At 48.7% G+C, this 25,457-nt stretch overlaps 1 long non-coding RNA gene across 4 annotated transcripts in view; it reads left to right on the top strand.

Moving 5' to 3' along the window:
* Positions 1–9,834, top strand: part of LOC138581091 (uncharacterized) — a 33,667-nt gene extending 23,833 nt beyond the window's left edge. For all 4 annotated transcript variants that reach the window (XR_011304428.1, XR_011304427.1, XR_011304426.1 and 1 more), the window contains one exon: positions 237–9,834. This is a non-coding gene — a long non-coding RNA (uncharacterized lncRNA). The remainder of the gene's footprint in view (positions 1–236) is intronic.
* Positions 9,835–25,457: the final 15,623 nt, after the last annotated feature.

Here is a 25,457-nt window from a genome sequence, read left to right as displayed (position 1 = left end):
AAATCGCTATGGGTTAAACTCCCTCAGGGACCGTAGTCCAGGTCTTTGTATGTTGTATGTGTGCAGCTAGACTGAGTTAGCGGGAGGGAGGGAGGGAGGGAAAGCGCCAAGGAGTGCAAAAATGAAACCAAGGAGATGGATAGGCTTGTGCTCCTTACCCCAGTGTGCAGCTCGAGCAAAAAGTCTGTTATATAGTCACATTTTGAAGTACTAACTTGCCTTTGTTATACCTGCAGCCAAGAAACAGTGTATTAAGACACAGAAAACATTTGATGAAATAATTAAAACCTATGGTGATGCAGAGGGTCTGCTTCAGGCTTTAAAAAGAAAGGCAGAGGAGAAAAATCAGCTACTGGTGGAATCTGGGAAGCGCTAAGAGTGTTGCGTGAACTACAAGAAGATGCAGTGAAAAAAAACAAAAGAAAACTGAGAATGATATTGTAAAAGCAGATGTGGGTGGAAACAGACTATTCCCAAACTTAGTCATGGCTTTTATGTTATGGTCACAAAAGTCTGTTGGCATGGATGGCTAGTGTTCTTCATTCCTGCCTCTGTTACTTCACCTGGACAATTGAAAGACATAGCAGTAAATTGGCAGATGTCTCTGTGTAATGTTGCAGTTCCCAAAGATGTGGCTGCACAACAACTACAAAATATTGGACTATCATGTAACAGTCAATTGTCTGCTACAAAAGTATATCGTCACATTTTCTCAACAGTGTGTCCTTGTTACAGTATGATGGTCATGCCTGTTTATACAGTGAAGTGACACCTACACATTCCCACACACCTGCTCAATCAGTCATATCTTTAAAAACAATGGAATTGTAACATCCCCACAACAGAGTTTGGTTGCTACGTCCGCCCCTGCTACTACTTAATTACGTCATTGTAGCTCACATGCTGATGTGTGAAACTGAAGTTGCAAGTGCTCTTCTGTGTAGAACTATAGTTGATCTGGTGAATTTGTAGGTTGGTGTCAACTTGTGAATATGTCTATTTCTGGTGGGGCCAGCAAGTGTTTTGTTGGGTGTGAACTAATTGTTAGCTGCTCATAGTGATATTGGGTGAAGTGACTGTCAGCAGCTTGTCATGCAGGTAGACCTTTAACAGATTCTGTTTACGTCCCTGAAAGTGTGTATTTTAGTGCAGTGATTTGTAATTGTGGGAGTTTATTGGGTATGATGCTGTTTTAGCTAGATGTGAGAACTGAAATGAGGGAGTTTACAGGTTGGTTCGTGACATTTTGGGGATGGGTTTGTAGTTTTGTATACTAAATTGTCAAACTGTTCATGCCATTTGAGTGCTCTAGCATAGAAGACAGTTGGAATGGTGGCTGCAATGTCCTTTGAGGTTTTCCAGTGAACTATACCTGAGTATCACCCTATAGCAGAGGTCTTCAAACTGCCCCCCCCCCCGAGCCACCCCTGGGAAGCTCAGCCGATCCCAGGGGCAGGGTGCAAGACCCCAGCATGAAATGTTAAAAAAAAAATTGATTCCAATTTTAGATTGGAGGAAATGGGCAGGCGTGGCTCACATGGTCGGACTGGACCATAAAACTGTCCCAGGCACCAATGAAAAAGCAGCCTGCAGTTGCAAATGGATGTTCCTTCATTAGTCACAGACTGTTACCCAAGGGGGTGATTTTAGTTCAAATGCGAGCAAATTGCGAGATTTGAAGAATATTTATTCAGCAACAATGGTCAAAACTACTAGCTGCATATTGAACTAACTCATCAATCTGGCCCACATCAGCCAGAACAGTGGCCCGTTTTGACTGGTCTACACTAGCATTTTTGGTACGGATGTTGTCCTACAGGCCAGTACGAGCCTGGGAGCTCATCTATAATGGCCGCGGGGGTATCCACCCAGTGGCCCCCACACCCATTATGGTGGATACGAGGAGCCAGCCCAGTAAAACACTGAGCACTCCCTCAGTTGCTTTTTCCAGTTTAGGGGGTGCTCCTGGGCTGGCTGAACTCTCAAATGGAAACACTGTTTCCCTTTGACAGTTCAGTTTTCCAGCCGCACATGCTCCCTCAGCCATGCAAGGCTTGGGGTGTTTTGCTTCGCCAGCTTTGCATAGCTCATTGGAAATGCTGGCTGCGGCACTGCATATCTGTAAGTGTAAGGGAGAGCTCCTGCGCCGTCTTGCACATATGGACAGAGCAACATGGAGCATTTCAGCACCCACGGCAGGCCGCGGCAGAAGGTAAGTGTATGTTCATTTATGTTTTATTTAAATGTGTATGGATGCTTGTGTTATGAATGAGTGTATGGTGATGGGTGCTTGTATGAATAATGGAGTGATTGCTGTGTGTGTGTGCGTGTTTTGGTCCGTTGAGCTGATTTTGGCGAGTTGGGGGTAAAGGGGGGGCGGGAAGGAGGGTTGTACAACAAAGGCTCTCCTTCTGACAAACTGGCCTTTTACCCATTTTATTTTTTTAAAGGTCCGCTCTGAAATGTAACATTTTAACCCATTATGTAAGATAAATTCACGGGGAGGCTGAATCCCGCTTGATTGGTTTGGGCTCCCTCACTGCGCTCGGTTGCTATGGCATTTTTGTGGGAAATATGCCCCTCTGCAAAAAATTCACCAGCTCACACTGGCCCTCTGACTGTGTTGGGAATGTGGTGGGTGGAGCCCAGGGACTGCAGTGGGAGCAGGTTGTGCCGGAGCACTGGGATAGTGGTGGGTGAGGGTCTGTGAGGGTCTGTGATGGGAGTGGGATGAGGGAGCACAGTAACTGTGATGGGAGCAGGTGGTGAGCCCAGGGACTATACCGGGAGTAGGGTGTGGTGACTGTGCGCAATATGATAGTGCAGGGGTTGCCCGGGAGGCAGTGCAGGTGTGCAAATGGCGGGGGAGGTGACCTGGGCCCGAGATCAGAGGGTAGCCTGGTGACAGTGCACTTTGTCAGAGGTTCATCGGAGAGAAAGCAGAAGCAAAGGGGGAGGTCTTGAGGTGCTTCCGGAACCAGGGATGGTTCTCCTCAAGTTTCTGGGAGGCAGGGAGGCTGTTCAGAGGGAGGCCCCAGCTGAAGATAGAGATCTACCACCAACTCGTTGCTTGGAGAAGCGACTGACCCTGAGGGAGTTGGAGGTGAAGGGGCAAAGAGCTCGAGAAGGAAGATATTTAGGAAGAGAGATGAAGGTATTGAGGCCCCAGCAGGCCTTGTGTACAATGCAGAGGGTTTGAGCTTCATCCTTGCAGCCACTTGGAGCCAGTGCAGAGATTTAAGTCCTGGAGAAATACGATACCTGGGCTTGAGGCTAAGGACAAGTCTTGCAGTCATGTTCTGGATGAGTTGCAAAGGGCGGAAAGTAGAAGCAGGAAGATTTAGAAAGAGGCCTTTGCAGTAGTCCAGCCTGGAGAGAAGCTGAGCTCTGGAGACAGTGACCTTCTGGGGGAAGGAGAGAAAAGGAAGAATGGCTCTGAGGAGGTGCAGCTGATAGTGTGACTTCTTAGAGACGTCAGAGCTGTGAGGAGAGAAGGAGAGCTTCGAGTCGTAGATGCCCCTGAGGTTTTTAGCCACAAAGGTGGCAACAGGAAGAGGGCCAAGAGAGGCCGGCCAGAGAGCGACAGGAAAGGAGGGAGCAGGTGTGCCAATGAGGAGAATCTCAATTTTTCTGGCATTAAGGAACAGATCATTGGCGGCACACCACTCCTGGATGGCAGAGAGTCGGAGATGAGAGAAGGAGAAGAGGTGGCAGAAGGGAGCCTGAAAATGAGCAGAGTGCCATCCGCATAGCACTGAAAGGTGGGGCAGGGAGCGGCAATGCGATGGGCAAGGAGTGCCAGGTATTGGTTGAACATCCAGGGAGAGAGGTTAGACCCCTGGGGAACACCACAGGTAGAAATGGAGGAAAGGAAGGACCCAAGTTTGACCTTGGAGGGTCGATCAGCGAGGAAAAGGGTCAGCCAGGCCAGGGCCTGATCAGTGATACCCAGGTTGTCAAAGAGACAATTTAGCAGGATGGCATGGTTGACTGTGGCAAAGGCAGAAAACGGATCGTAAAATGAGGACATTGGGTATTGGAATTAAGGTCGGATAGCAGGTCTTCACGGATGTTCAGGAGAGCAGTTTCCTTGCTTCTGGCAGCTCTGAAGCCAGACTGATGGTCATGGAGACAACCAACAGATTTAGTGTGAAGATTAAGCTGGGAGATGGCCGGCTTTTCAGGGAGTTTGCCCAGGAAAGGAGTGATGGCGATTGGGTGGTAGTTAGCTGGGCAGGAGGGGTCAGCTCAGGGTTTCTTAAGAGGGTGCACAAGGGAGTGCTTCAGGGGTGGAAGGGAAGACTCCAGTGGTGAAGGATTGGTTGCAGAAGTCAGCCAAAGCAGGAGCCAGGGTGTCAATGTGGTCATTGATGGTTTTAGAGGCACAGGGGAGAACCCGTTTTGATGAGACATTCATAGATCAGACTTTTCTAGTAACTTGGTCTGGGGAGAACAGGTGAAGGGCAGAGAAGGAGGGAGGAGATGTGGCCACAGAAGGGCCAGAGGAAGTTCATAGCTATTTGTACGTACTGTCCATTTGGCATTTTGGGGCGGGGGGAGGTGGGGCTGCCCAAGCATTGGTGGGGGGGGCAAAAAAGTTTGAAGACCACTGCCCTATAGTAATACCACCCAAGGGATAAATCATGGGGGGGGGGGTAATCATAAACCCTTTTCCTAAATCTTTTGGAAACATGATGAAGTTGTCTGCCGTAATCATCCGCAATTCCAAGCCCATCCTTAAGCTGTCATGGAACCATCCTTTAGTAATCCCCCACCCATCCTGAAGTTGTCATCCTGAAGTAATATGAGATCATCACTGGAAGTAATCAGAACTCCTCCTGGAGTAGTTTCTGTGATTACTCTAGAGTCCTCATTTAAATATTTTGGCCTATACACACAAAGGATGGTTTCGGATGGTCTCTCTGAACTAGCAACGGATGACTCTAGGATGGAGTCACTGGATGACTCCAGAATGATTCCAGGAAGATCTTCCCTTTTGACTTGGGAAGGATGGGCATGTTTCCTACTGCTCTTGACTCTGGTGCAGAGAAGGCTTGGGACGGGAGTGGTGGGAATTCTTGGGCCTCACCTTCCTGTACTTTGTTGTCTATATCAAGGTTCAGCCCACTTTGATGCCTTTTGATAATTTACAGCTGACCACTTAGCTGTCAGAAAAAGGAAGGTGGGACTCCATGAGGACAGGAATCCATAGCATCTTACCCGAATCATTGCTCTTCTATTGGTGCTACTGATTATATTGTTTTGGGGTTTTTTTCAATATTTTATCTTGCCCTTACTCTAACCACACTCGTTATTACCACTTGGTGTGGGATATTAGACCTGTTCTTTGCTTATTCCTCCCTCACCAAGGATACTTTGGAGACAATCTGCAAACATTCGGGCAATTACTGCCCATGCCAGGCCATTTCCAGGAAAAAAAAAACATGTTCTTATAGGTGGTTATGGGTCTCTTGGTCAATTCACAGTTCTCAGATTATAGTTGGGTGATGGTCCAGACACTTGCCAACTATGGGATTACTGGAACAATCCGTGAATGTGCCTACATCTTTATCCTTGGGTCATGTCGGCACCCACCGTTTTCCTGGACCTTTTTAACCACTAGCAAGATTTTCTTAGGACTCGGATGATGATCTATGTTTGACTTTGTCGAGTTGCTGTCAATGGTCCCCTCAGGACTCTTACACATTGATATTTTATTTGTGCCGCGCTTGTACACAAGATGCCCAACAACCTTCTGGACCTTTTATGAAACACATCATTTTAGGGCCCCGAAGGCACACCACTAATATTGTAGGGTCTTATACGTACACTAGGAGTGCGCACGAGAGGTCTCCGCTCTTTCAGAACTTTTATTTTTTGGTCTCACTTTATAGTCTTGGATCGGTCCCAGTTTGGATAGGTCCCAGATTGGTTAAGTTCAGGTGCAGTCCAAAGTCACTAAATTCCCCTAGGCATCCTCAGGTATCTCTGTTAAGCGAGTGACATTCTCTGTTTTTCCAAGGCCACACCCACTTCCGATCCTGCTTCTGTGGTTGCTTGGCTTTCTTCAGGTCTATCCTGGCATAGATCTCAGTCAGTTTTTCTCGGGTCTTTCTATATGCAACTACACGTCTTTGCACATTAGGTGCACAGGTAGATTAAAGCCTTTTTATTTTAGCTGCCCTCAGTTGAATTATTGGACTGAACAGCTTTTCTACTGTTCTTTCTGTAATGGTCCTCTTTTTTTAAATTGAGTTTTCCAGGAGTTTCTAATCACAGTACGAGGTCTTCTGAACCCTTTGTCTCTTTGGTTAAGGTTCCCTGGAACACTTCGTTGTCCTACTGTGGTCAAGCATTCCCCATTCAGCCCCAGGTGTCACGGTCCGCAAAGAATCACTTGAGCTGCGTCAAAGCTTTCCCCAAGAGCAGACCTCAAGCCCTCTTCCAAAATGCTAGCTATTCTTTTCTACCTACATCACACAAGTAAATGTTTAGGTTTTCTGGTGTTTTTTTATACCTTTGGCTCCTTGCTTCCAGAGCTCCGCCAAGCCGCTGTGTACTGCTACAGTCGCTTCACTGTTCTATTCCTTATATGTCGACTGCTCGAAGGTATGCTCTTTCTTAACCGCTCTGTGATCTTCCTTGGCTGTTCACATGCCCCTGGTCCTTTACTCTCACGTCTTTCACTATCAAACACACTAGCTGTTCCACAATATCTTCAATCCTCCTTTGGATCACTATCCTCCACTTGGCTTCTCTCCAGTCCGTTCACTGCGTGACCACCCTGTGATCTCCACCCTTGAAAACAGCCTGTTCCTTGTGTGATCTTCCCTGGCTACACCATCCCTTTGAGTTTTCTGTGCACCTATTTCCCTCCTCTATCCATCTTCTAGGCCTAGCATCCTAGTTTGATTTTTGTATTCTTTCTTGCCATCTCTGCCAGGTAGTGACTTGTTCCTATTCGAGGAAAGTACCAAACAACCAGGTCTTATGTGACTTGTGTGTCACGTTCCATCAAACGCATGGTCTCGTGATTTAACAACGTCGCGTTGAGTTGCAGGCCTCATATAGGCTAGCCTATACTACTAGATTAACAAGCTGGAAGGCAGAATCATTGCAGTGCTATACCGCTGGATTTTTTTGTTGTTTGTTTTGTCTTAAGCCCGTGCATAGCTTTACTTCAAGCTTAGACTAGCGATTAATGCCCATTTCCCAATTCACGACCTGAGAGACAGACGCACACCATTTAATGGCAGCAGTACCTAGCTCATCGGTGATATGGACAGCACCAACTATCTAGAAAATCTGTGTCCGCTTCAAAATGAGTAACAAAATAAAGCCCTCTTTTAGAGATGTGTTATACCCATAAGGCATACCTCGCAACCCTTTTAGATCCCATGGTCAGTGAAAACAGCAGCTTTCATTTTGGCCATGTGAGCGTCCATTAAAGTGAATGGACCTGAAAGGAGCTAGCAGGGTGAAATAACTGATTCAAAAGCGTGTGAGTTGAGAGCTATGCATAATGTCTACTAGCTGGAAATATAAAAAAAAGTTTGCTTTATGCAGCTAGACAAATACTCTTAATAAAATCCATAAATAACATTGAGCTGGAAGTTTGTGACAAATCTCAATTCCTAATTTAATAACGCGATTTCAGTGCATGTCTGAAAGTGGTGAAATACAATGCTGTTGAATAGGTGATGTTTCAGGCTTGCATTATTTTGCATTCTAGGACTGTATTACCTTTCAGGCAATGAAAAAATAAAGCTACAGAGATATTCGTTTAGCTTAACATGTTTCTGCAAGAAAGTACATATTGCTGCAATTTGTGTATTTTGAAAGTAAACCATACTGTTTAGCCAAAGTGTGTGATCCTGGGGAAATACTTTAATGTCACTCATTTAAAAGCACACATTGGAGTCCTTATAAGGGATTACGTTCACAATATATGACAAAATGACATTGTAACAATGGGACAGGTTTAATCATTTTAGGGACAAATGGTGTGCCCTTGGTCCTCGGTTAGTGCCCCCCCCCCCAATGCAGTCACATAGGTTTGCATTATTGTTGCATTGGCCCTCCCTCAGTCCAACATCACATTTTTTTGACATGCACCGTTCAATGCACCAGAGATTTTGTGTATAACTGAAGGACTGCAGCAGAACCAAAATTCATTTTGTTCCCTGCTGCCAGTCACTGAAGTTGCTTGGCCCATCCAGAGCTGTGCCCTGGTTACAGGCTGAGGAGTTCGCAGAGTACAGTTGGTAATCGGAGCATGTAAACGGGAAACGGGAGTGGTCTTGGGGAGTGTCCAGCAGGCGGGCCTTGATCGAATACTTCAGGGTACAACCGTCCTGTACGGCACAAGGATGCAGAAAACATCCATCAAAGAATGCAAGGCCCCCTTGAAGTAAAGAGGATGCTGCAGTGGGTGGCTGGGAGAGAAGCAGGGTCTAGTCCAGACACCATCATTGTCAAGGCCCGGTTTCCGTGAGAGCAGAAGGGCAGCGAGTCCAAGGAAAGTAGCAAAAGCAGGATCAAAAGAAGAGCAGAAGGCACTAGTAAACAACAAGGAATGCAAGACTCGCAGGAAGTGTTTGTCGAGCGCTGCTCCTCTCAACGGGGCAGCTAAATACATACTTTCTGTGTCTGGGTACAAAGGCATAACCTGCTGCCCTGAACAGGGGCTCGACAGCTGATTATGCTTTAAAAATATCCCACTTTCCCCTGCAAGGGTTTCTGGGGCTGGCAGTCTTAGATGTCCTGGTAAACTCCATTCTTTGCCATATTGGCCCCTCCAGAATGGTGTTGGGCAACAGTGGTTGCCATGTCCTCTGACAGCTCCAAAGGCGAATGAGTGAAACGTTTTTGTGTGCCCTGTGATGCTATTCTTATAAAGATGCCTTTTCCACTTATTTCTATGAGCTACAGGATCTGAAAGAGGTAGGGTAGGGGACTAAGTAGTAACAGGGGAGCAGGACACAAATGCTTTGTTACGATATTGATGTACGTAGATCTCTATAGGGTGTACGTTTTAGATATTTTTTGAGCTGTGTGAAGCAGTGGTTAATGTGCGCTCTTGAGTTTTTATGGTGATTGTCTATCAGAGCAGTGCTTAAGGAGTGTGGATAGGTGTGTTGGTGTATCTGTGGTGGGTTAGTTTGGCGTTTAGGGAAGGTTTGTGTATCTTCTGGTGGTGTACGTTCCATTATGTAACCTGTGTTGTTTCAATGGAGGAATTGTGTGTTGAGATGTTTTATAGACTAGAAGGGTAAATGGAATGATTTTAACATGCTTATTGTTACAATTTCTTTCACCAATCAGTGCCAAATATGATTTCATGGACCCATCATGCACCCATGGGAATTGAGGGCTTTCGAGGTGCACTTAAGGTTGAAACAGAACACAGAAAATTGAAGCATTTTGCTAGCATTCGGTTTTGTCGGGAACTTGGCAAGGACCTGAGCGGCGATGGACCAGATCTGCCAAGGGACAACTGGCCAGGGGAGGGTGACATACCAGGGAGCCAATGACCAAAGAGGAGATGGACAAAAGGAACATTTTGCAAGGGGGCGTCAGATGTGACTCCATATGACGAGTTTCACCCTATTCTACTCTTAGGCTTTGTTTTTAACTTACTTTTACTTGAGTCCAAGTGACTGCAGCCATATGATCATTGGCAACTACAAAGTGTATTATGGGTGTGGGCTTGCCCAAAGTATTGCATTTCTGTTTAGCTTAATTAGTGTTATTTATAAATACAATATGTATTTACATTTAGAGAAAAGAATGCAGTAATGATATAAAATTACTATTAAAGTGTCACCTGTCACAGCTGGATTGTCGTTCTGTACTATGCATGTTGGAAAATGTCTTTTATACCTTACTGGCAATGTTTAGAGCCCTATGCACTACTAATTTAATGCCAGTCACAATATGTTTAAAGGGATAGTTCACTCTAAAATGTTATTGGCTTGAAAGATGGGCCATGATTAAAAATATATATAAAAAATATTTTTAAAGAAAGTTCCTATGGAAACTTTTGAGCAAATGAGGCTCAGAGTCACACATTTCAAGCACTAGGAGGCATCCGTTTTGTGAAATGGATGCGACTCCTGTGCTTTTGTTAAGCTCTGCCCTCCTGCATCAATGAAGCAAAAGCCAGCCAGCTGTAATAAACAAAAGTTACCACGGGTGGCTTTTGCTTCATTATTACCGGAGAGCATAGAATGCAGCCAGGAAGGCTGCATGCGGCTAAGTGCTTATTTCTTTTAGCACTAAAAATGTAAATTATATTTGTGTTTGCAGTGGCTTCAGCTTTGAGTCTCCGAGACTCGGAGCTGAAGCCACTGCAAACATAAATGCTGCGGTTTTCTTTTCTAAGTTTTCCGGGCTCCTCTGGGGAACTTAGAAAAGAAAACTGCAGCATTTATAAATACAAACGCCTTGTATTTATGACTGCATCAGCTTTCGCTTTGAGTCTCCTGGGATCCCCCGACCGGGGACTCAAAGCTGAAGCCACCACAGAAAAATACAACGTTGTATTTATAAATGCTGCAGTTTTCTTTTCTAAGTTTTCCGGGCTCCTCTGGGCTTCTACACCATGGAAAAAGACAAAGGACTATGGAAATACGCCTGGGAGGGCCCAACAAATCCTCATAAAAACCATGAGATAAGGATCTTCTACCCGGAGCCTGGGAGATTTGAATCCAAGCTCAGGAAGCAGTTGGCAAACAACTGCCTGTTTGCGAGCGGGCAGCCCAGTCTGAGGAGAGAGAAAAGGATTCGGAAAGCAAAGGGCCAAACCGAACATCTGAGGAAGGCCTAGAGGCGGTGGCATGAAAAATGCAGAGGCCATACCAGGAATGGCTCTGTGGAGCAGCATAAGGAAGACGGCAGAAAGAAGTCCACTTGGGTTATGTCGGATGGGCAAACCTGACCCAGCGGGAAGAACCAGTGATGCCTATTCCAAATAACTGGTAATGGGAATGGTAGGAGACCTGGGTGGGGGAAGTTGCATGATTTGAATGTAGATTACCAAGGAACCAATCGTACTCGTCCCAGTATCCGTGAATGTTGGAAGATTAACAAAGATTACCAGGGACCCAATCATACACCCAGTACATGTGACCAGTGAATTTAACAGAGATTATCAAGGGAGCATCTGTATATGTCCCAGTACCAGTAAATGGTGTGAATTTAACAGATTATCAAGGAACCAATCCTACTCGTCCCAGGGAGGTCATTTGGGGGTTGCAAGTGCGACCCCCGAGGTCTCCCTTGCTACCCCTAAAAAAAAATATATATATATATATATATATATATATATATATATTTCTTAAAAAGAATAGGGGGTTCAACAAGTGTAACACTTTGAACAGTGAGAATAGGAATAACAAATAGTCTTTCTGGCATTCTATACAATCATTGTTAGACTCATTAAAGTTATATTTTAGGCACACATCAGGGGCTGAGTCACTGATTTAGTCTGTTCTTAAACACCTCAAAAATCACAATGCAGACAAAAACTATATGTATTTTGCTTTTCGCAGGTTGCAGTTATAGCATGTTCTGCTGTTGTCTGTTCCGATCATCACAAGATATTCCATCTTGCTGTTCTCATCCACTTGACAAAATCCTTGTGTCTAAAAGCTTGGGTACATTGTAGAAATGATTGACCATAGCACATCAACTGGCCCTTGATTTAAGTGTGCCACAATAAATGCTTTATTCTAATGTGTCTATATTTCCTATCTCCCTGGCATGCTGTTCAGGATGTTGTTTGCATGTATGAGGTAATGAGTGCCCAGAGTCTGGGATGCCATGTGTGTGCACTGCTTTCCCTGCATTACTTTAAATTCTTTAATACATAGTTATGAACCTGCCCAATGGTATGTATTTTGCCAACCTCTGAAGCCTGAAAAACAGATCCACACAGGCTTGACATGTGGCCAACTTTGCACCAGACCTGCAGATGAACTCGCCTGCTGTTAAATTTCAGTTACCAGTTTATTGGTATCCACTACAGAGTGTGATTTGCTTTCTGGCTTTGAGAACATTCAGACATGTAATTGCTCATTTTACTACAGTGGGAAAGATGGCTCAGAAGGTTGAGCGCCTACCTCTGTGATGTGTGTGTGATCTTCAGGTTGCAGGTTGGAACCCTGGCAAGGCCAACTCAGCCTTTCATCCTATAGATGAGTACCAACACAGGATGGGTGATATTGTATGTGCATTTGTTCTGTATAAAGCTCTTAAGCGTAAGTGCTATATAATACCTCATTATCATTTCACCTTGGACGTCTGCTTGCATTCAGAGTAATTTGGGAATATGGGCCTATACACACTGATATTAACATACATATGGTGATTCATTCTTGTATGAAATGTTTATCACATAGTGATATCATAACCATATTTATCTTGGTGTACTCGGGAACAATGCTATATGATGCCACTTCCTGTTTTGTCAAGGGGTGAAAGGTTGTGTTACATTGCTTCCTCTGATGTCACTTTGGGGTGGGTCAAATGACATCACTTCCCGTGATGTCATTAGAGGCCAAGGATCATGTGATGTCACTTCTGCTACCCCTGGCATTTTGGTGAAATGACATCCCTGATGCGTCCCCTTTTTAGTAAACGGAGGATTATAAAGATTTACAGGGGGCCACTTGTGGGGAACCTGAGGGTGCCCTCACTTCTTTTCCCCCAGTAGCCTACACTCGGGGGGGGGGGGGGGTGATGGGAAAGGCCATTGCTTTTGGGTACCGACCCTGGGGCCGGGGGTATGCTTGGGAGGATTACCTGGGTGGAGGAGACTTGGGGAGAGGACGTCCTTGGGTGAGACATGGTATCCCCCATTTCTCTTTCACCACGAACCCTGCATCCCTCAAGTCTTCATAGGCTTTTGTCAGCCCTGTCACTGTGATCCCCCTAAAATATTTCCCAAAAATGCATCAATGTGGGGGGGGGGGCGCTGTTGAGCAGCCAAGCAAGATGGCCGCTTAGCATCAGAGCTCCGTCACTGCACACCTAATCCTTGCTGCACCAGCACGAATCCGGTCCGCCTGCTGCACGACACGACGACGATTCGACTAGCGGCGCTGTCCGCTATATTCTCCCGCAATCCCGAGTCGAAACGGCACCCGGGACCCAAACTTCCGCGGCCCGGGGCCGTCCGAGGCCTCCCGGATCCGCTGCGGCCCAGCCACCGCCGGAGGGGGAAGCGGCTCCGGGGGCCTCCAGCGCCGCTGACCGCAGATCCATCGCCCCGTGGGCTTCCCTGGATCTACATTGTCGGGAGGAGCTGTGGGTCTCGCTCCTCCCGCGCTACAGCCCGCGAGGCCCCCCCCGCGAGGGAGACTGGTCTTGCTGCGGCCTTGTGGATTTCCTGACTGCCGTGGCGCCTGGTGGGCCCCCGCGCCGGACTGAGCAGCGACTCCGCGGGAGGAGGACAGACCGCTCTCGCTGGTGGGGGAGCCGGGCGCCGGCCCCCGAGAGGGCTGCACGACGCATCTCCGGGACACCGCTGCTGGGAACCCCCGCCTCTCCAGCCTGCCACGAGGATCGCCCTGAAGCACTGCTGCCGCTGTGGGCCCACGTCGAACACAGCATTCCCGGAGGCCTTGAGGTGGGTGCTTGGGCGCTGTCCTCCCTGATGCCACCCGGACTGGGCCCCGGTCCCTTCCGGCCATAGCTAACTCCGCTTGGGGGTCTCCCTCACCTGCTGCTGGGCTTTGCCCCCACCTGCTCTCTCCACTTTGCGCTCAGGGCCCGGCCTGGCACCCGGTGGCCGCATAGGATACGCGGGGCCCTGGGGCTCCCTGGACGATCGGGGCCTCTGCCCCCCGTGAAAACTACACCGCCCGGGACCACGCATTCCCCCTGCCAACCTACACCACCTTGGTGGCCACGCTGTCGCCCGCCCCCCCATCCTACGAGCGCACTGCTGGCTCCCCTGTGCCTACAATACTGGGGATTAGTGGCTGCAGTCCCGCCTTCGCCTCATCCACCGACTCCACGGCCGCTGCCCGTCTCTGACTCTGCCGGAGTCGCTGGGAACCCCTCACCACAACAATGTCCAGCGGGGCGCCAACAAGGCGGGCGCTATGGACAAATTTACCAAGCCAGCCCATCGAGCGGACCCGGCGTCGTCCTCCGCGACACAGGAGGATGGCGAGACACTCCCGGACTCCCCGCAACCAGACCTCGCTACCATGATAGAGTCCATGGCCAAAAACTTTGCTTCCTTCCATGAAAAGCTGGACGATATTAATGCTAACGTCGCCTCCCTACGCGCCCAAATCGACCAGCATGGGTCCAGGCTCACGGAAACAGAGCAGCGGATAGGGACCAACGAAGATCACATCCACACCCTCCAGACCACGGTCTCCGAGCGCGTCCCCCCCCCCCCCCGTCATCCCACCAGCCGGCCGCTTAAGGCCCCCGCCAATTTTGCAAGTATTTCCCACCCTGGGGGTGCCGCCGCCCTGTGCTTCATGATTCCATGGCCGGACCCAGGTCACTACCCCGGGGCCAGGGCCGCACCGCTGTCCACGGCCCTGCAGTGGACTCCACTTCGTCCTTGCTATACTGAAAACTGCGGTTATCCGTTACCTGTAACCTCCACTTAAATTGTCTAACGATGCTGGTAACAATGTGTATGTTGACATTCGCTCAAAGTCCTATTATGGGTGTGCTAGACGGCAGCAGCAGCCCCCACTGCAGCTGCAAGGCCGTTGATGGCAGTAAAGTTGTGTTCGAGCCCCCGTTGGGCTGCCCTCCAGGAGTTGCCGAATTGGGGATGGCACGCAGTTTCGCTTCAGGGTGGTTGCCTATACACTGCTTGGTATCACTGGGCAGTGAGGGTGGGGGGTGGGAAAGTTGGGGTTTGTTGTTCGCAAAAAGGCGGGTGGGTCGGGACCGGTGCGACAGGCCTGCTGCATCACAGTGCTCCATTTTAAGCTCAAAGTGAGAATACACGCCTGGGATGTCCCTTAACTCATTATTATGGCTATTAGAATATTGACGTGGAATGTACGGGGGCTGACCAACTTCACCAAATCTCGCAGAATTGCGGCTTATGCACAAAGGCATGGGGTCCAGGTTCTCCTGCTGCAGGAGACTCATGCTAAGAAACTCCTGGCTTCAAACCTCGCACAGTCCTGGGGCCACAACAGGTACTATACTCAGTACTCCACTCAGTCCAGAGGCGTCCTCACTCTCATCCACAAATCAATCAGATTCACACTTCACACATCCCACATTGATCCCGAGGGCAGATTTGTGATCCTACACTGCTCATTAGCCGGCGAAGAATGCCTGCTTGTGAACTCGTACGCTCCCAACATTGATTCTCCCGACTTCATGGACATGGTGTACGGCATTCTCATGAAATATGAGAATACAAATCTCATTCTCGACACAGCCCTAGACAGGACAACCACGGCCAAGAGACCGGTAGCCTGAGCGGCCAAGCGGCTGCTTACCCACATGAGGTCCCTGAAACTACACGATGTGTGGAGAACACTCCACCCCCAGGAGAGGGACTACACTTTTTACTCCACGGTACACGACAGCTCCTCAAGAATAGACCTATTCCTCCTGTCGGGCAGTCGGATGGGTAGGGTGTCCGAAGTCAAGATTCTAGCGCGCACACTCTCCGATCACTCCCCCGTGTTGCTCCAGATCCAGCTGGGTTTCATCACAGGGACTCGCCCCGCTTGGCGTTTTAAGTCCGACGCCCTATCAGACATCGTTTTTAGAGCAGAGATACTGGCTGACATAAGCCTGTTCTTCGAAACCAACAAGGCCTCCGACACGTCCGTTGGGACCCGCTGGGAGGCCTTCAAAGTCTACATCAGGGGAATGTGTATTGCCAGAGAAGCGGGGGTCCTCAAGTCCATAAGACAGGCCTTAAGCCGCTCCGAATCTAAACTCAAAACTTTGGAGCAGGATTATGCCTCCAGGCCAGTACCTGCTACCCTAGCGAAAATTAGGACGGAACTGGAACTATTTGAGGCACATGCCTTTAGCGAAGTGAGATACCATACCCGCCCTGCAGCCGCCCGTAGATATGGTGAGGGAGACAGGCCTGGCAGAACCCTGGCTAGGCTGGTCCGGGCCGAGGGAGGCGTGACTCGTATAGATAGCATTATCGATAATAATGGGTCCAGACAATGGGCAGACCATGCTATTCTTGACACTTTTGCCAACTTTTATGCCACCCTGTACGGCCCCCAGCCAGAGCACTCGACCCGCGACCTTGACGACCTGTTGGAATCCATCCCTATGACCCTGATCTCCCAGGACACGAGGGAACTCCTAGACGCCCCGTTCTCACTAGAAGAGATAGTCAGGAAGATCTGAGATCACCCGGACTAAGGGCAAAGCCCCTGGCCCCGACTGACTCACATCTGAGTTTTACCAAGAGCATGTGGCCATACTAGCGCCATCACTACATGAGGTCTGGACCGAATCACTCCGCTCACACTCCCTCCCCCCCCTTCCCTAAGAGAAGCACTAATCACTGTCCTCCCCAAACCAGGGAAACCCCCAGACGAATGCAGCTCCTACAGACCCCTATCCCTCATCAACACTGATATGAAGATCTTTGCCAAAGTAATCGCCAACAGATTCCTCCCACTAATGCCCCACTTAGTCCACGCCGACCAGAGTGGATTTGTCCCTGGCCGCTCTACAGCACTTAACATCCGGCGCCTTTTCAACGTGATGTCGAGAATTGACCCAAACACGGATGCTGTGGCAGTCACACTGGACGCCCAAAAGGCGTTCGATATGGTCTTGTGGCAATACTTATGGACCGTCTTGGAGAAAATGGGAATCGGGCCGAACATGATCGCCTACATACAGCTGTTATACACGGGACCGTCGGCAAGGGTGCTAGTCCACTCCGTCCCCTCTCCCCCCCTTCGCGTTACATAGGGGCACCCGACAAGGCTGCCCATTCTCCCCCATCCTCTTTGCACTCGCCATTGAACCGATGGCCGATCATGTCAGAAACCGTCATACTAATAAGGGCATCCGCTTGCAGGGCACACCGGAAATCCTCTCGCTGTACGCGGATGATGTCCTCCTCTACATCAGACAACCCTCCACACACCTGGACCCCATCATCCGAGACATAACAAAAATAGGCACCTATTCGAGCTTCACTATTTACTACTCAAAATCCGAAATCTTCCCCCTCACTAGAACAACTCAGCAACCGTCCTGCGAGTTCCCCCCTGCGCTGGTCCCCGTCTGGGATTAAGTATCTCGGGGTTCAGGTGTCAAGGGCTGGAGACTCCCTGCTGGCAGATAACTACGAAGCAATGGCGCTGCTCATTGAAACCAAGATGGCCAAGTGGCGCAATCTTCCTCTATCCCTCGCTGGTAGACTCTCCCTAATAAAGATGATCGCGGTACCCAAGCTACTCTATATATTTGTAATTGTGCCAGTTTGGCCTGGCAAGCAGTATTTCAAGAGGCTCCATGTGTCGTTCGCCCAATTCCTCTGGCACTCGGGGGCGGTCCGTAAGAAGTGGCAACATATGACCCTCCCGTACGAGAAGGGAGGCTTTACTGCCCCCGATTTAGCTTTCTACTGGAACGCTGCGCAGGCATAGCATGCTACCCATTGGTACACACCCCGACCCGCCCCCACATGTCAAATTGGAAAAAATGGCGGGAGACGGCACCCACATCATGACCCTGCTATTGCACCATGGTTACCACGCGGATGCCCCATGGGACCCGGTAGCATCCACGATTAGGGCTTGGAACAATATCCTCTCCCCCCAGTCCAGTACGGCGCCCATACTATAAGTGGCTTCCCTTATGGCAATTTCCTGGCCTAACCCCCACGCATGACCAACACCTCTCCCAGCGATGGGAGAGCCTGGGGTACCGTGCCCTGACTGACCTTTACCCTGAAGGCTCATTCATTACCCCTCTAACACTACGCCCCGGGCACTCCGGCTCCGCGCTCGACCTGTTACAGTACTACAGACTGAGAGCAGCGGTGCGGACAATGTGGCCCTCCTTCCCAGAGGAGCCTCCTGACTCACCCGAACTCCTGTACATAGCGAACTCCGCAGGCTGTAGGGGCATAGTATCCTCCCTGTATAAAATACAGATGGGAAAAATAGAGAATACCTCCCCGGCACCATGGGAGTCATGGGCCAGAGAACTCGGAACGGAGATCACTGATGAAATGTGGGGTAAGATGTGTGCACACACGCGAAAGGTATCACTCAGTGCCAGGTTCCGCTGCATCCAATACAAGTTACTCAATAGACTCTACTACACCCCGTACAGAGTGGCAAAATTTACGCTTAGTTCGACACATAAATGCCCGAAATGCGAATCGAACGAAGCAGACCATGCCCATATGTTTTGGTCCTGTGAGGCGCTGCGCAAGTTCTGGGGGGGAGGTGACACAGGCGCTCACCGAGATAATAGATGCCCCGGTAGAGATGGACCCATTGGCCTTGCTATTTGGCATGTGGACGGGAGAAAATGTAAGGAAATTGTCGAGGTTCCTGAATGTCAGTGTTATGGTTGCCAAAAGATGCATATTACAACGCTGGAAGCGCCCCCCTCCCCACCCCCACCCTCAACATGTGGCTGAAGGCCCTTACTTGGATACAAACATGCGAGGAGGAGTACATTGGCACCCTACCTGCTCCATCCCGCCCTGCAAATGTATGTACTGAATTCCGTAGTTACCTAAACGGCAAGGATGGCGCCGAACGAACATCAGCCCCTTCCCTGGCACCACTAGACTCCTCCTGACACACGCCGCATAAGTACGAATCCTTTTTTCCAATATGTGTTTCCCCCTCTACAATGTGAATCTTGCGTTATCAATGAAGCGATGTATATTGATGCTGTAATACGGTTTTCCTCTTGTTCTCACTTACATGATAAATGTGCTGTACCTGTCTTGACCACCTGCCAATAAACAGAAGTTTAAAAAAAAAAATGCATCAATGTTGTACTGGGACAAAGAAGGGGTAAACTGGAGCAACCCATCCTCATTTTGTGAAAACGAACGATTGTCAGCCCCAACTAAGTATTAGGACGAGGAGGAGGAAGACAACAAGATCAAGGCAGGATTACTGCGTTGCTGGTGAGCTCTCTAGTCCTTTTTGTAATGAAACTGGGGGCGGGAGCGTTAAAAGCTGAAAACTCAAAACAAATGGTGTCAGCTGTGGAAGCCCGGTCAGCTGTGTGCAGGCAGACCTCGCTGGTGCGGCAGCATGGCTGGAGGAACACTGGAAGCCTGCGAAGTAGTGCAGAAGAAGCCAGAGGCTGGTAGCAAGCCATGAGACAGAGGCCTGCAGGACTGAAGGAAGCAGTCATATGTATCCTGCTTCACAGTGGATGCTTTGCTGGGTGTGGCGAGCCACAAGAAGACTGCGGGGCGAAGACTTGAGCAACTGCACAGAGAACCAGGAACCCTTGGCCGTGGAAGGACTCACAAGGAGCCGTAAGACCGACCAGTTAGTGAAACCAGAAAGGGGGAAAACTGGCCTGGTAGGTAGTGATAGAAACAAATTGAAGGAAGAGGTAAAGAGAAAGGTTGTAAGGCTTTTTTGGAACTTAAGGAGGTCCTGCTCAAGAGGGAGAGAGGGGGAGGCTATTCCACAGGAGGCAGCACGCAGAGGACAGTGATCGACCACAAGCTCTCTGTTTAGCAAACTTCTTCACACACAGGGAGTTGGTGCCAGAGGAATGCAGTTTCTAGAAAGGGAGTATTTAGTCAGGATTCTTTGAAGATAGAGTTGTCGCCGGCCCCAGATAGCCTTGTGGATGATACAGAGGGATTTGCGTTTAATCTGTGCTGAGACCGGTAGCCAGGGAAGCCTTTGTAGGGCAGCAGAGCTGCAGCCTCTGGGCTTAAGGCCAAGGATACGTCTTGCTGCCCTATTCTAAGCTAGCTGTAGGGGTCTCAGAGTGGACGAAGGAAGACTAAGGAGGAGGCTATTGCAATAGTCTAGCCTGGAGAGAACCAGAGCACAGGTAACATTGAGTCTCTGGGGGAACGTGAGGAAGGGAAGAGTTTCTTTGAGAAGGAAGAGCTGAAAGTGGGACTTAAGCGGGATGAAGGAAAAGGAGGAATCGAAGATGACTCTGGAATTCTGGCTTCAGAGGAGGGGACATGGAGTGAGCCCATAGAGGAAGACCAGAGTGAAGGGACGACGTAGGGTGCGGGGGACCCAATGGGGAGAATCTCTTTTTTGATGGTATTGAGGCAGAGGTCATTAGCAGTGCACCAGGCCTGGATGGCAGAGAGGCAGTCAGGGATGAAGGCAGGTGCAAGGGCGTCAGTGGGAAGTTTGAAGAAGAGTTGTGTGTCATCAGCGTAGTACAGAAAGTTTGGGGAGAAGGAGGAAATGAGGCGTGCCAGTAGAGAAAGGTATATGTTAAAGAGCCAGGTTGAAAGAATGGAGGCTTGGCGGACGCCACAGGTGGACAAGGAAGTTGGGGAGGAGAAATGGTGCAGAATGGTTTTGGAGGAACTGTCAGTTAGGAAGGAGGTAAGCCCGTCCAGTGCCCGGTCCGAGATACCAAGGATAACATGGAGCCTTTTTATGAGGATGGAATGGTACACTGTGTCCAATGCAGAAGAGAGATCAAGGACGGTGAGGACAACAGGGGAGTTGGAGTGAAGGGATGCAAGAGGTTCTTCACAGGTGTTCAGAAGAGCAGTTTCCGTGCCTCTGGATGCTTGGAATTCAGACTGGTGGTCATGTAGAGCGCCTACAAGTTCGGTATGAGAGTTCAGTTGGGGGAGGGCTAACTTCTTGAGAAGCTTCCCCAGGAAGGGGGTGATGGAAATTAGGCGATATTTGGCTGGGAGGGAAGGGTCTACAGGCTTTTTTAAGGAGGGGACGCACAAGGGAGTGCTTGAGAGAGGATGGAAAAGAACCAGTAGTAAAGAGTGGTTGCAGAGGTCAGCAAGAGCAGGGGCGAGAGAGGAGATATCCTTGGTGGTTCTGGACAAGCATGGGGCAACCTGTTTGGAGGAGACCTTCATGGAGTTCACAACTCCAGTGACTTCTTCAGGGGTGACGGGAGCGAAGGAGAATGGGTGAGTAGTGTGGGGGACTGAAGGGAGGAGGGTTGGGTTGGAAGAGTGCATGACAAGGCTATTCAGTATGTCCTGAGATTTGGAAATGAAGTGAGAGGTGAGTGCATTACAAAGGGCCTGGGAGGGGGAGGGAGTAGGGGCAGAAGAGACTGCGGAGGGGTTGGCAAGTTCCCTGCAGATTTTGAAGAGTTCAGCTGTATTGTTGGACACTTGTGCTTGAATGGGGGCTCTGGATCAGTCGGCAGGCCAGTTTGTCAGAGGGTGAGCCTGAAGTGTGCCAAAGAAACCTAAGCCGGTATAACAAGCGCAAGGTGTTTAAACAAGCCACTGCCAGAGGAGGGTGACCCATGTGACGGGAACATCTCACTGTCGAGAAGAAGCAGTGGACGGATATCAAAGGAAACGCAGTCAAGGAAGGGTAGCGGTTGCGTGACCTGGAATGGGTGGACCTTGTGGTCCGACAACTGCGCCTAGACCAGGTACCCATGAATGGAAAAGCCACTAAAAACACCTATCAAGAAGCTTGTGTTGTGCAAAGACCTTGTTGTGATATTGAAGTCAAGTGTTGTTGTGAAAGCAGGAAGATCTGAACTCTTGGGGAAAGAAAACCCCTGTGTTTTTCTTTGAAAGCTGGAGAATTAGAGCTTGTGAAAGGGAACCCATGTATTGTATGACCTACTTTGAGCTTGGGGGGAGTGTAAAGAACTCATGGTGGCAACAGTAAAGACCGACACAAGTGATCACAGTTGAAGGGTGCTTATAGAACCTTTTATAATGGGTAAGATAAATGCCTAATATAAACCTAAAAGATGGGAGCAAATCTTGGCCATCAAATAATAATAAGGCAGTCCTAGTGTCATTGTGTCAAATAAAAAGGGCCTATACTAAAAAGAACTATTGCCAATCCTTAACACTACGTTTACAAAAAGAGTGTGCGATAATGTTCACCAGAAAAGAAAGAAGTGGTCACAAAAATGTTAAGTCCAGATGGAATGGCTGGGTCTCCCTTCCACACGTTTCAGGAATGGGACAAGGCAGGACCTCTGAGCACAGCACACTCATGGGCCTCGATAGCACAAGGTTACAGTTCCATTCAACGATACCAGGACCTTCAGTGGCCACGTTTCTTTTCTACAAAATCTCTTGCCTTAGAAGGCATGCGGCACCAAAACAACAAACAAAAGTTCCTTAGATAATCTTGCACCTTGGGCAATTGCTCTTCGCCCCTTGGATCTCCCTCTGCCGAGCTCGGGTCCTTCCTGCAACTTGGACCTCCCTCTGTTGGGTTTATTATGGCCTTTCAAATGCAGCTTTCACTATTCACATGTCCTTTTAAACAACTTCCCACTGCGGACAACCCTCGACCGGGTTCACTCTTGTCAACACAGTGTTCACAGGTGTATTACTCTTCACCCCAACTCGTAGGCATCCCTCTGCCGAGTTCACAATTGCCAATTTCACAGTTCACTTTAGTTTTCACACAATGCAGGATTCACTCGTCTTAGCTTTTCCCATGGCATCCCTTTGTCGGGTTCACATAACCATCTTTTACACAGTTCATGAGTTTCTAACACAGTTCATGATTTGCTTCATCTCATTAGAAAGCAGGATTCCCTTCCCCTAGCTTTCCTTCGGCATCCCTCCGTCGGGTTCACACTTGCCTTATTTCAATATTTCACAACCTTCTTGGAAAGTGGGAGTTTCCTTCCCCCTAGTTTTTTCTTCGCATCCCTCCGTCAGGTTCACACTTGCCTTGGGTCACAATGTCCACGTTCACAATTTTATCAAAAAGCAAGGGGGTTACCTTCCGCTAGCTTTCTCTTGGCAATGGGTCACAGACTTTCACATGTACAAGGTATTTGACTTGGGCTTCAACACAGTTCGGTTCACTATCCACTTTGTCTGGTTCACCGGCTGCGCGGAACCCGTTGGCCTGTCTCACCTCTGGAGTCAAGGGCGGTGTCACAGTAGCCAGCGTGCCCCCCTGCCTGGGTTATCAATGCGGGAGGCCCCTGTGCACCGTTTACATCTTCTACTCCACACATCAGCTGCAAATCCCGGTGTTGTGTTTCTTCTTTCACAGGCTGATGTTTTATTGTGGACTTCCTGACATAGACTATCCTTAGTTTTCTTTAGTTAGGGAAATCCCACCTTAGCATAGGGCAGGTTAGGCATTCATCTACCCTGCCTTTTAAGTTAAAATAAAACTTTGTTGAGAAACTTGAACATGTTGCCTGTGTGTGACTCGTGATACCTTCACACAATCCTATTTGCCCCAGTACCTGAGAAGGGGCTGAAGTTAACAAACATTACCAAGGGACTAATCATACTTGTCCCATTACTGGTAAATGTTGGAGGTGTAATAAAGATTACCAAAGGGCCAATCATACTTGTCCCAGTACCCGAGAAGAGGGTGAACTTAAAGATTACCCATGAATCAACCCTACTAGATAACCAAGACTACTCTAAGGTATTGAGAGTAAGATTCAGACACAGTGGCATCTTGATTGTGGGTTACAGACTTTTATTTGGCATAAAAGAAAACGGGTTAGCGAAATCCTGGGTTGGAGAAATCCTATCTGTTCCCAATTCTAAGAGGGGTTTCCCTGCCTCTTTGTCAAGAAGTTAAAGTATGAAGGGTCCACTGCCCTGTGTCCAAAATCCCAAAACTGACACACGCTAAACTTAATATGATGTGTACATGGGGTTCTCCTAAAGTTACCAACATAAAAATGTAAGGTGCAGCAAAGATGAAGAATAAAGTTACACTAGGAAAGGGAGTCTTCACTTCCCCCAGATTTCCTCTAGTGGTCCAAATGTCACTTTAAGTTCCAGTTTTGGTCTAAGGGGAAATGCTCTTCCTTTGAACTTCCTTAAAGCATTGTGAGCGGTCAGTAATGTGAGGCAGACAGCTGATGATTTATCAAAACATGCAATTTTGTTTTCTTTAACATACTGCGAGAAAGACAGTTACATGGATACATACTTTGCATTTCAACAGAATCACATGATCCATAACACATTGCGATTTAGTGAACAGACTGGGATTAGCAACAGTCTCTTTTCCTGTGTACCAGAGGAAGACCCAAACACTTACCCCCTCCAACTGACTCTTTGGGCAGTATTCCCCCAACCCTCCCCGATGGGAGTTACGTGTACTGCCAGACCCCTCACACCAATAAAAGTGTCTCATTTGTGGGGGTTTACCCAAAATCGCTGTGCAGTTTTCTGCGAAGTCAAAAAAGGGACTCCATACAGACAGGTATTTCTTATGCCTCCCCTCTTGAATTGCAGTAATTTTATCTGCCACTATGATGTCCCATATTTAGACCCACCACGTCTCGACCAGCAGGCACCCCTCATTTTTCCAGTAGCGTTCAATAGTCAATCTGGCCGCCTGGTGAAGATGCCCAATCAGCGTAGCCATTGGGCCCGACAAGGGAAATAGCCCTACACCCATGTCCCCTAGAGGAACTACCTTGGTGGTCCATAGGAAGAGTCAGCCCCGCAATCCCCTTAATCTTGGACAGCACCTCCTTCCAGAAGAGCTCGACCTTCCACACCATATGGAAGAGAGAACCCACTGTGTCACAGCCCAGCGGGCACCTCGATGGGTGTTGAAATATGGTGCAGCCTTTCTTGCGTGAGGTATCACCGGGGTTCTATGTGATTTCGCCAACCTATTTTTGGTCGTGGTACTTTTCATCGCCGGATTTTACATCGCCAGAAACCCCGTTTTTTAAATTTTTTGTTTTGGGGGATGTTTTGTTGGGGTTGGGGTATTATTATAATAGTAAGGGAGGTGTCTAGGGGGGTAACCCCCCCCCCCCCCCCATAAAAAAAAAAAAAATGCGTGTATACCATCACCGGAGGCAGAACTTGTATGCGCATTCCCTGTCCGTAACACAACGTGAAGATTTATGCATTCTCACCCAAATACGCAGCCGTGCTTCATTCATTGGTGCCCCCAGATCCTCCTCCCACTGACTCATGTACGGCAGCCTTACCACTGGTTCCCCTGTATCTAATAGTTTGTAGATCTGTGAGACGCTGCCCCGGAAAGCCCCTCTGTGAATCGAAAGCTCAAGGGCATTTAGCTGCCTAGTAGCCCTAGGTTTCGTGGGGGATGCAAATCCCAGTGTCGCAACTGTGTGTATCGGAAACGTTCCTCCTTGGGTAAAGTAAAGGTGCCTTTGCATTCTTGGAAGATGAGCAGGCATCTCTCCCCGTATAACTGCTGTAGTGTTACCAATCCGCCTGCTACACATGCCCCAAAACTACTGACATCACACCCTTGCCGAAACTCAGATTATTCTACATTAGACCAGGTCCTCATGTCATGCCCCACCTACAAAGAGCT

The sequence above is a fragment of the Ambystoma mexicanum genome, chromosome 3p (genome assembly GCF_040938575.1).
Source record: "Ambystoma mexicanum isolate Mex_15411 chromosome 3p, UKY_AmexF1_1, whole genome shotgun sequence".
Classification (NCBI taxonomy): Eukaryota; Metazoa; Chordata; class Amphibia; order Caudata; family Ambystomatidae; genus Ambystoma; species Ambystoma mexicanum.
Note: the sequence above shows the minus strand (reverse complement) of the source record. Positions and strands in the feature narration are given on the sequence as shown.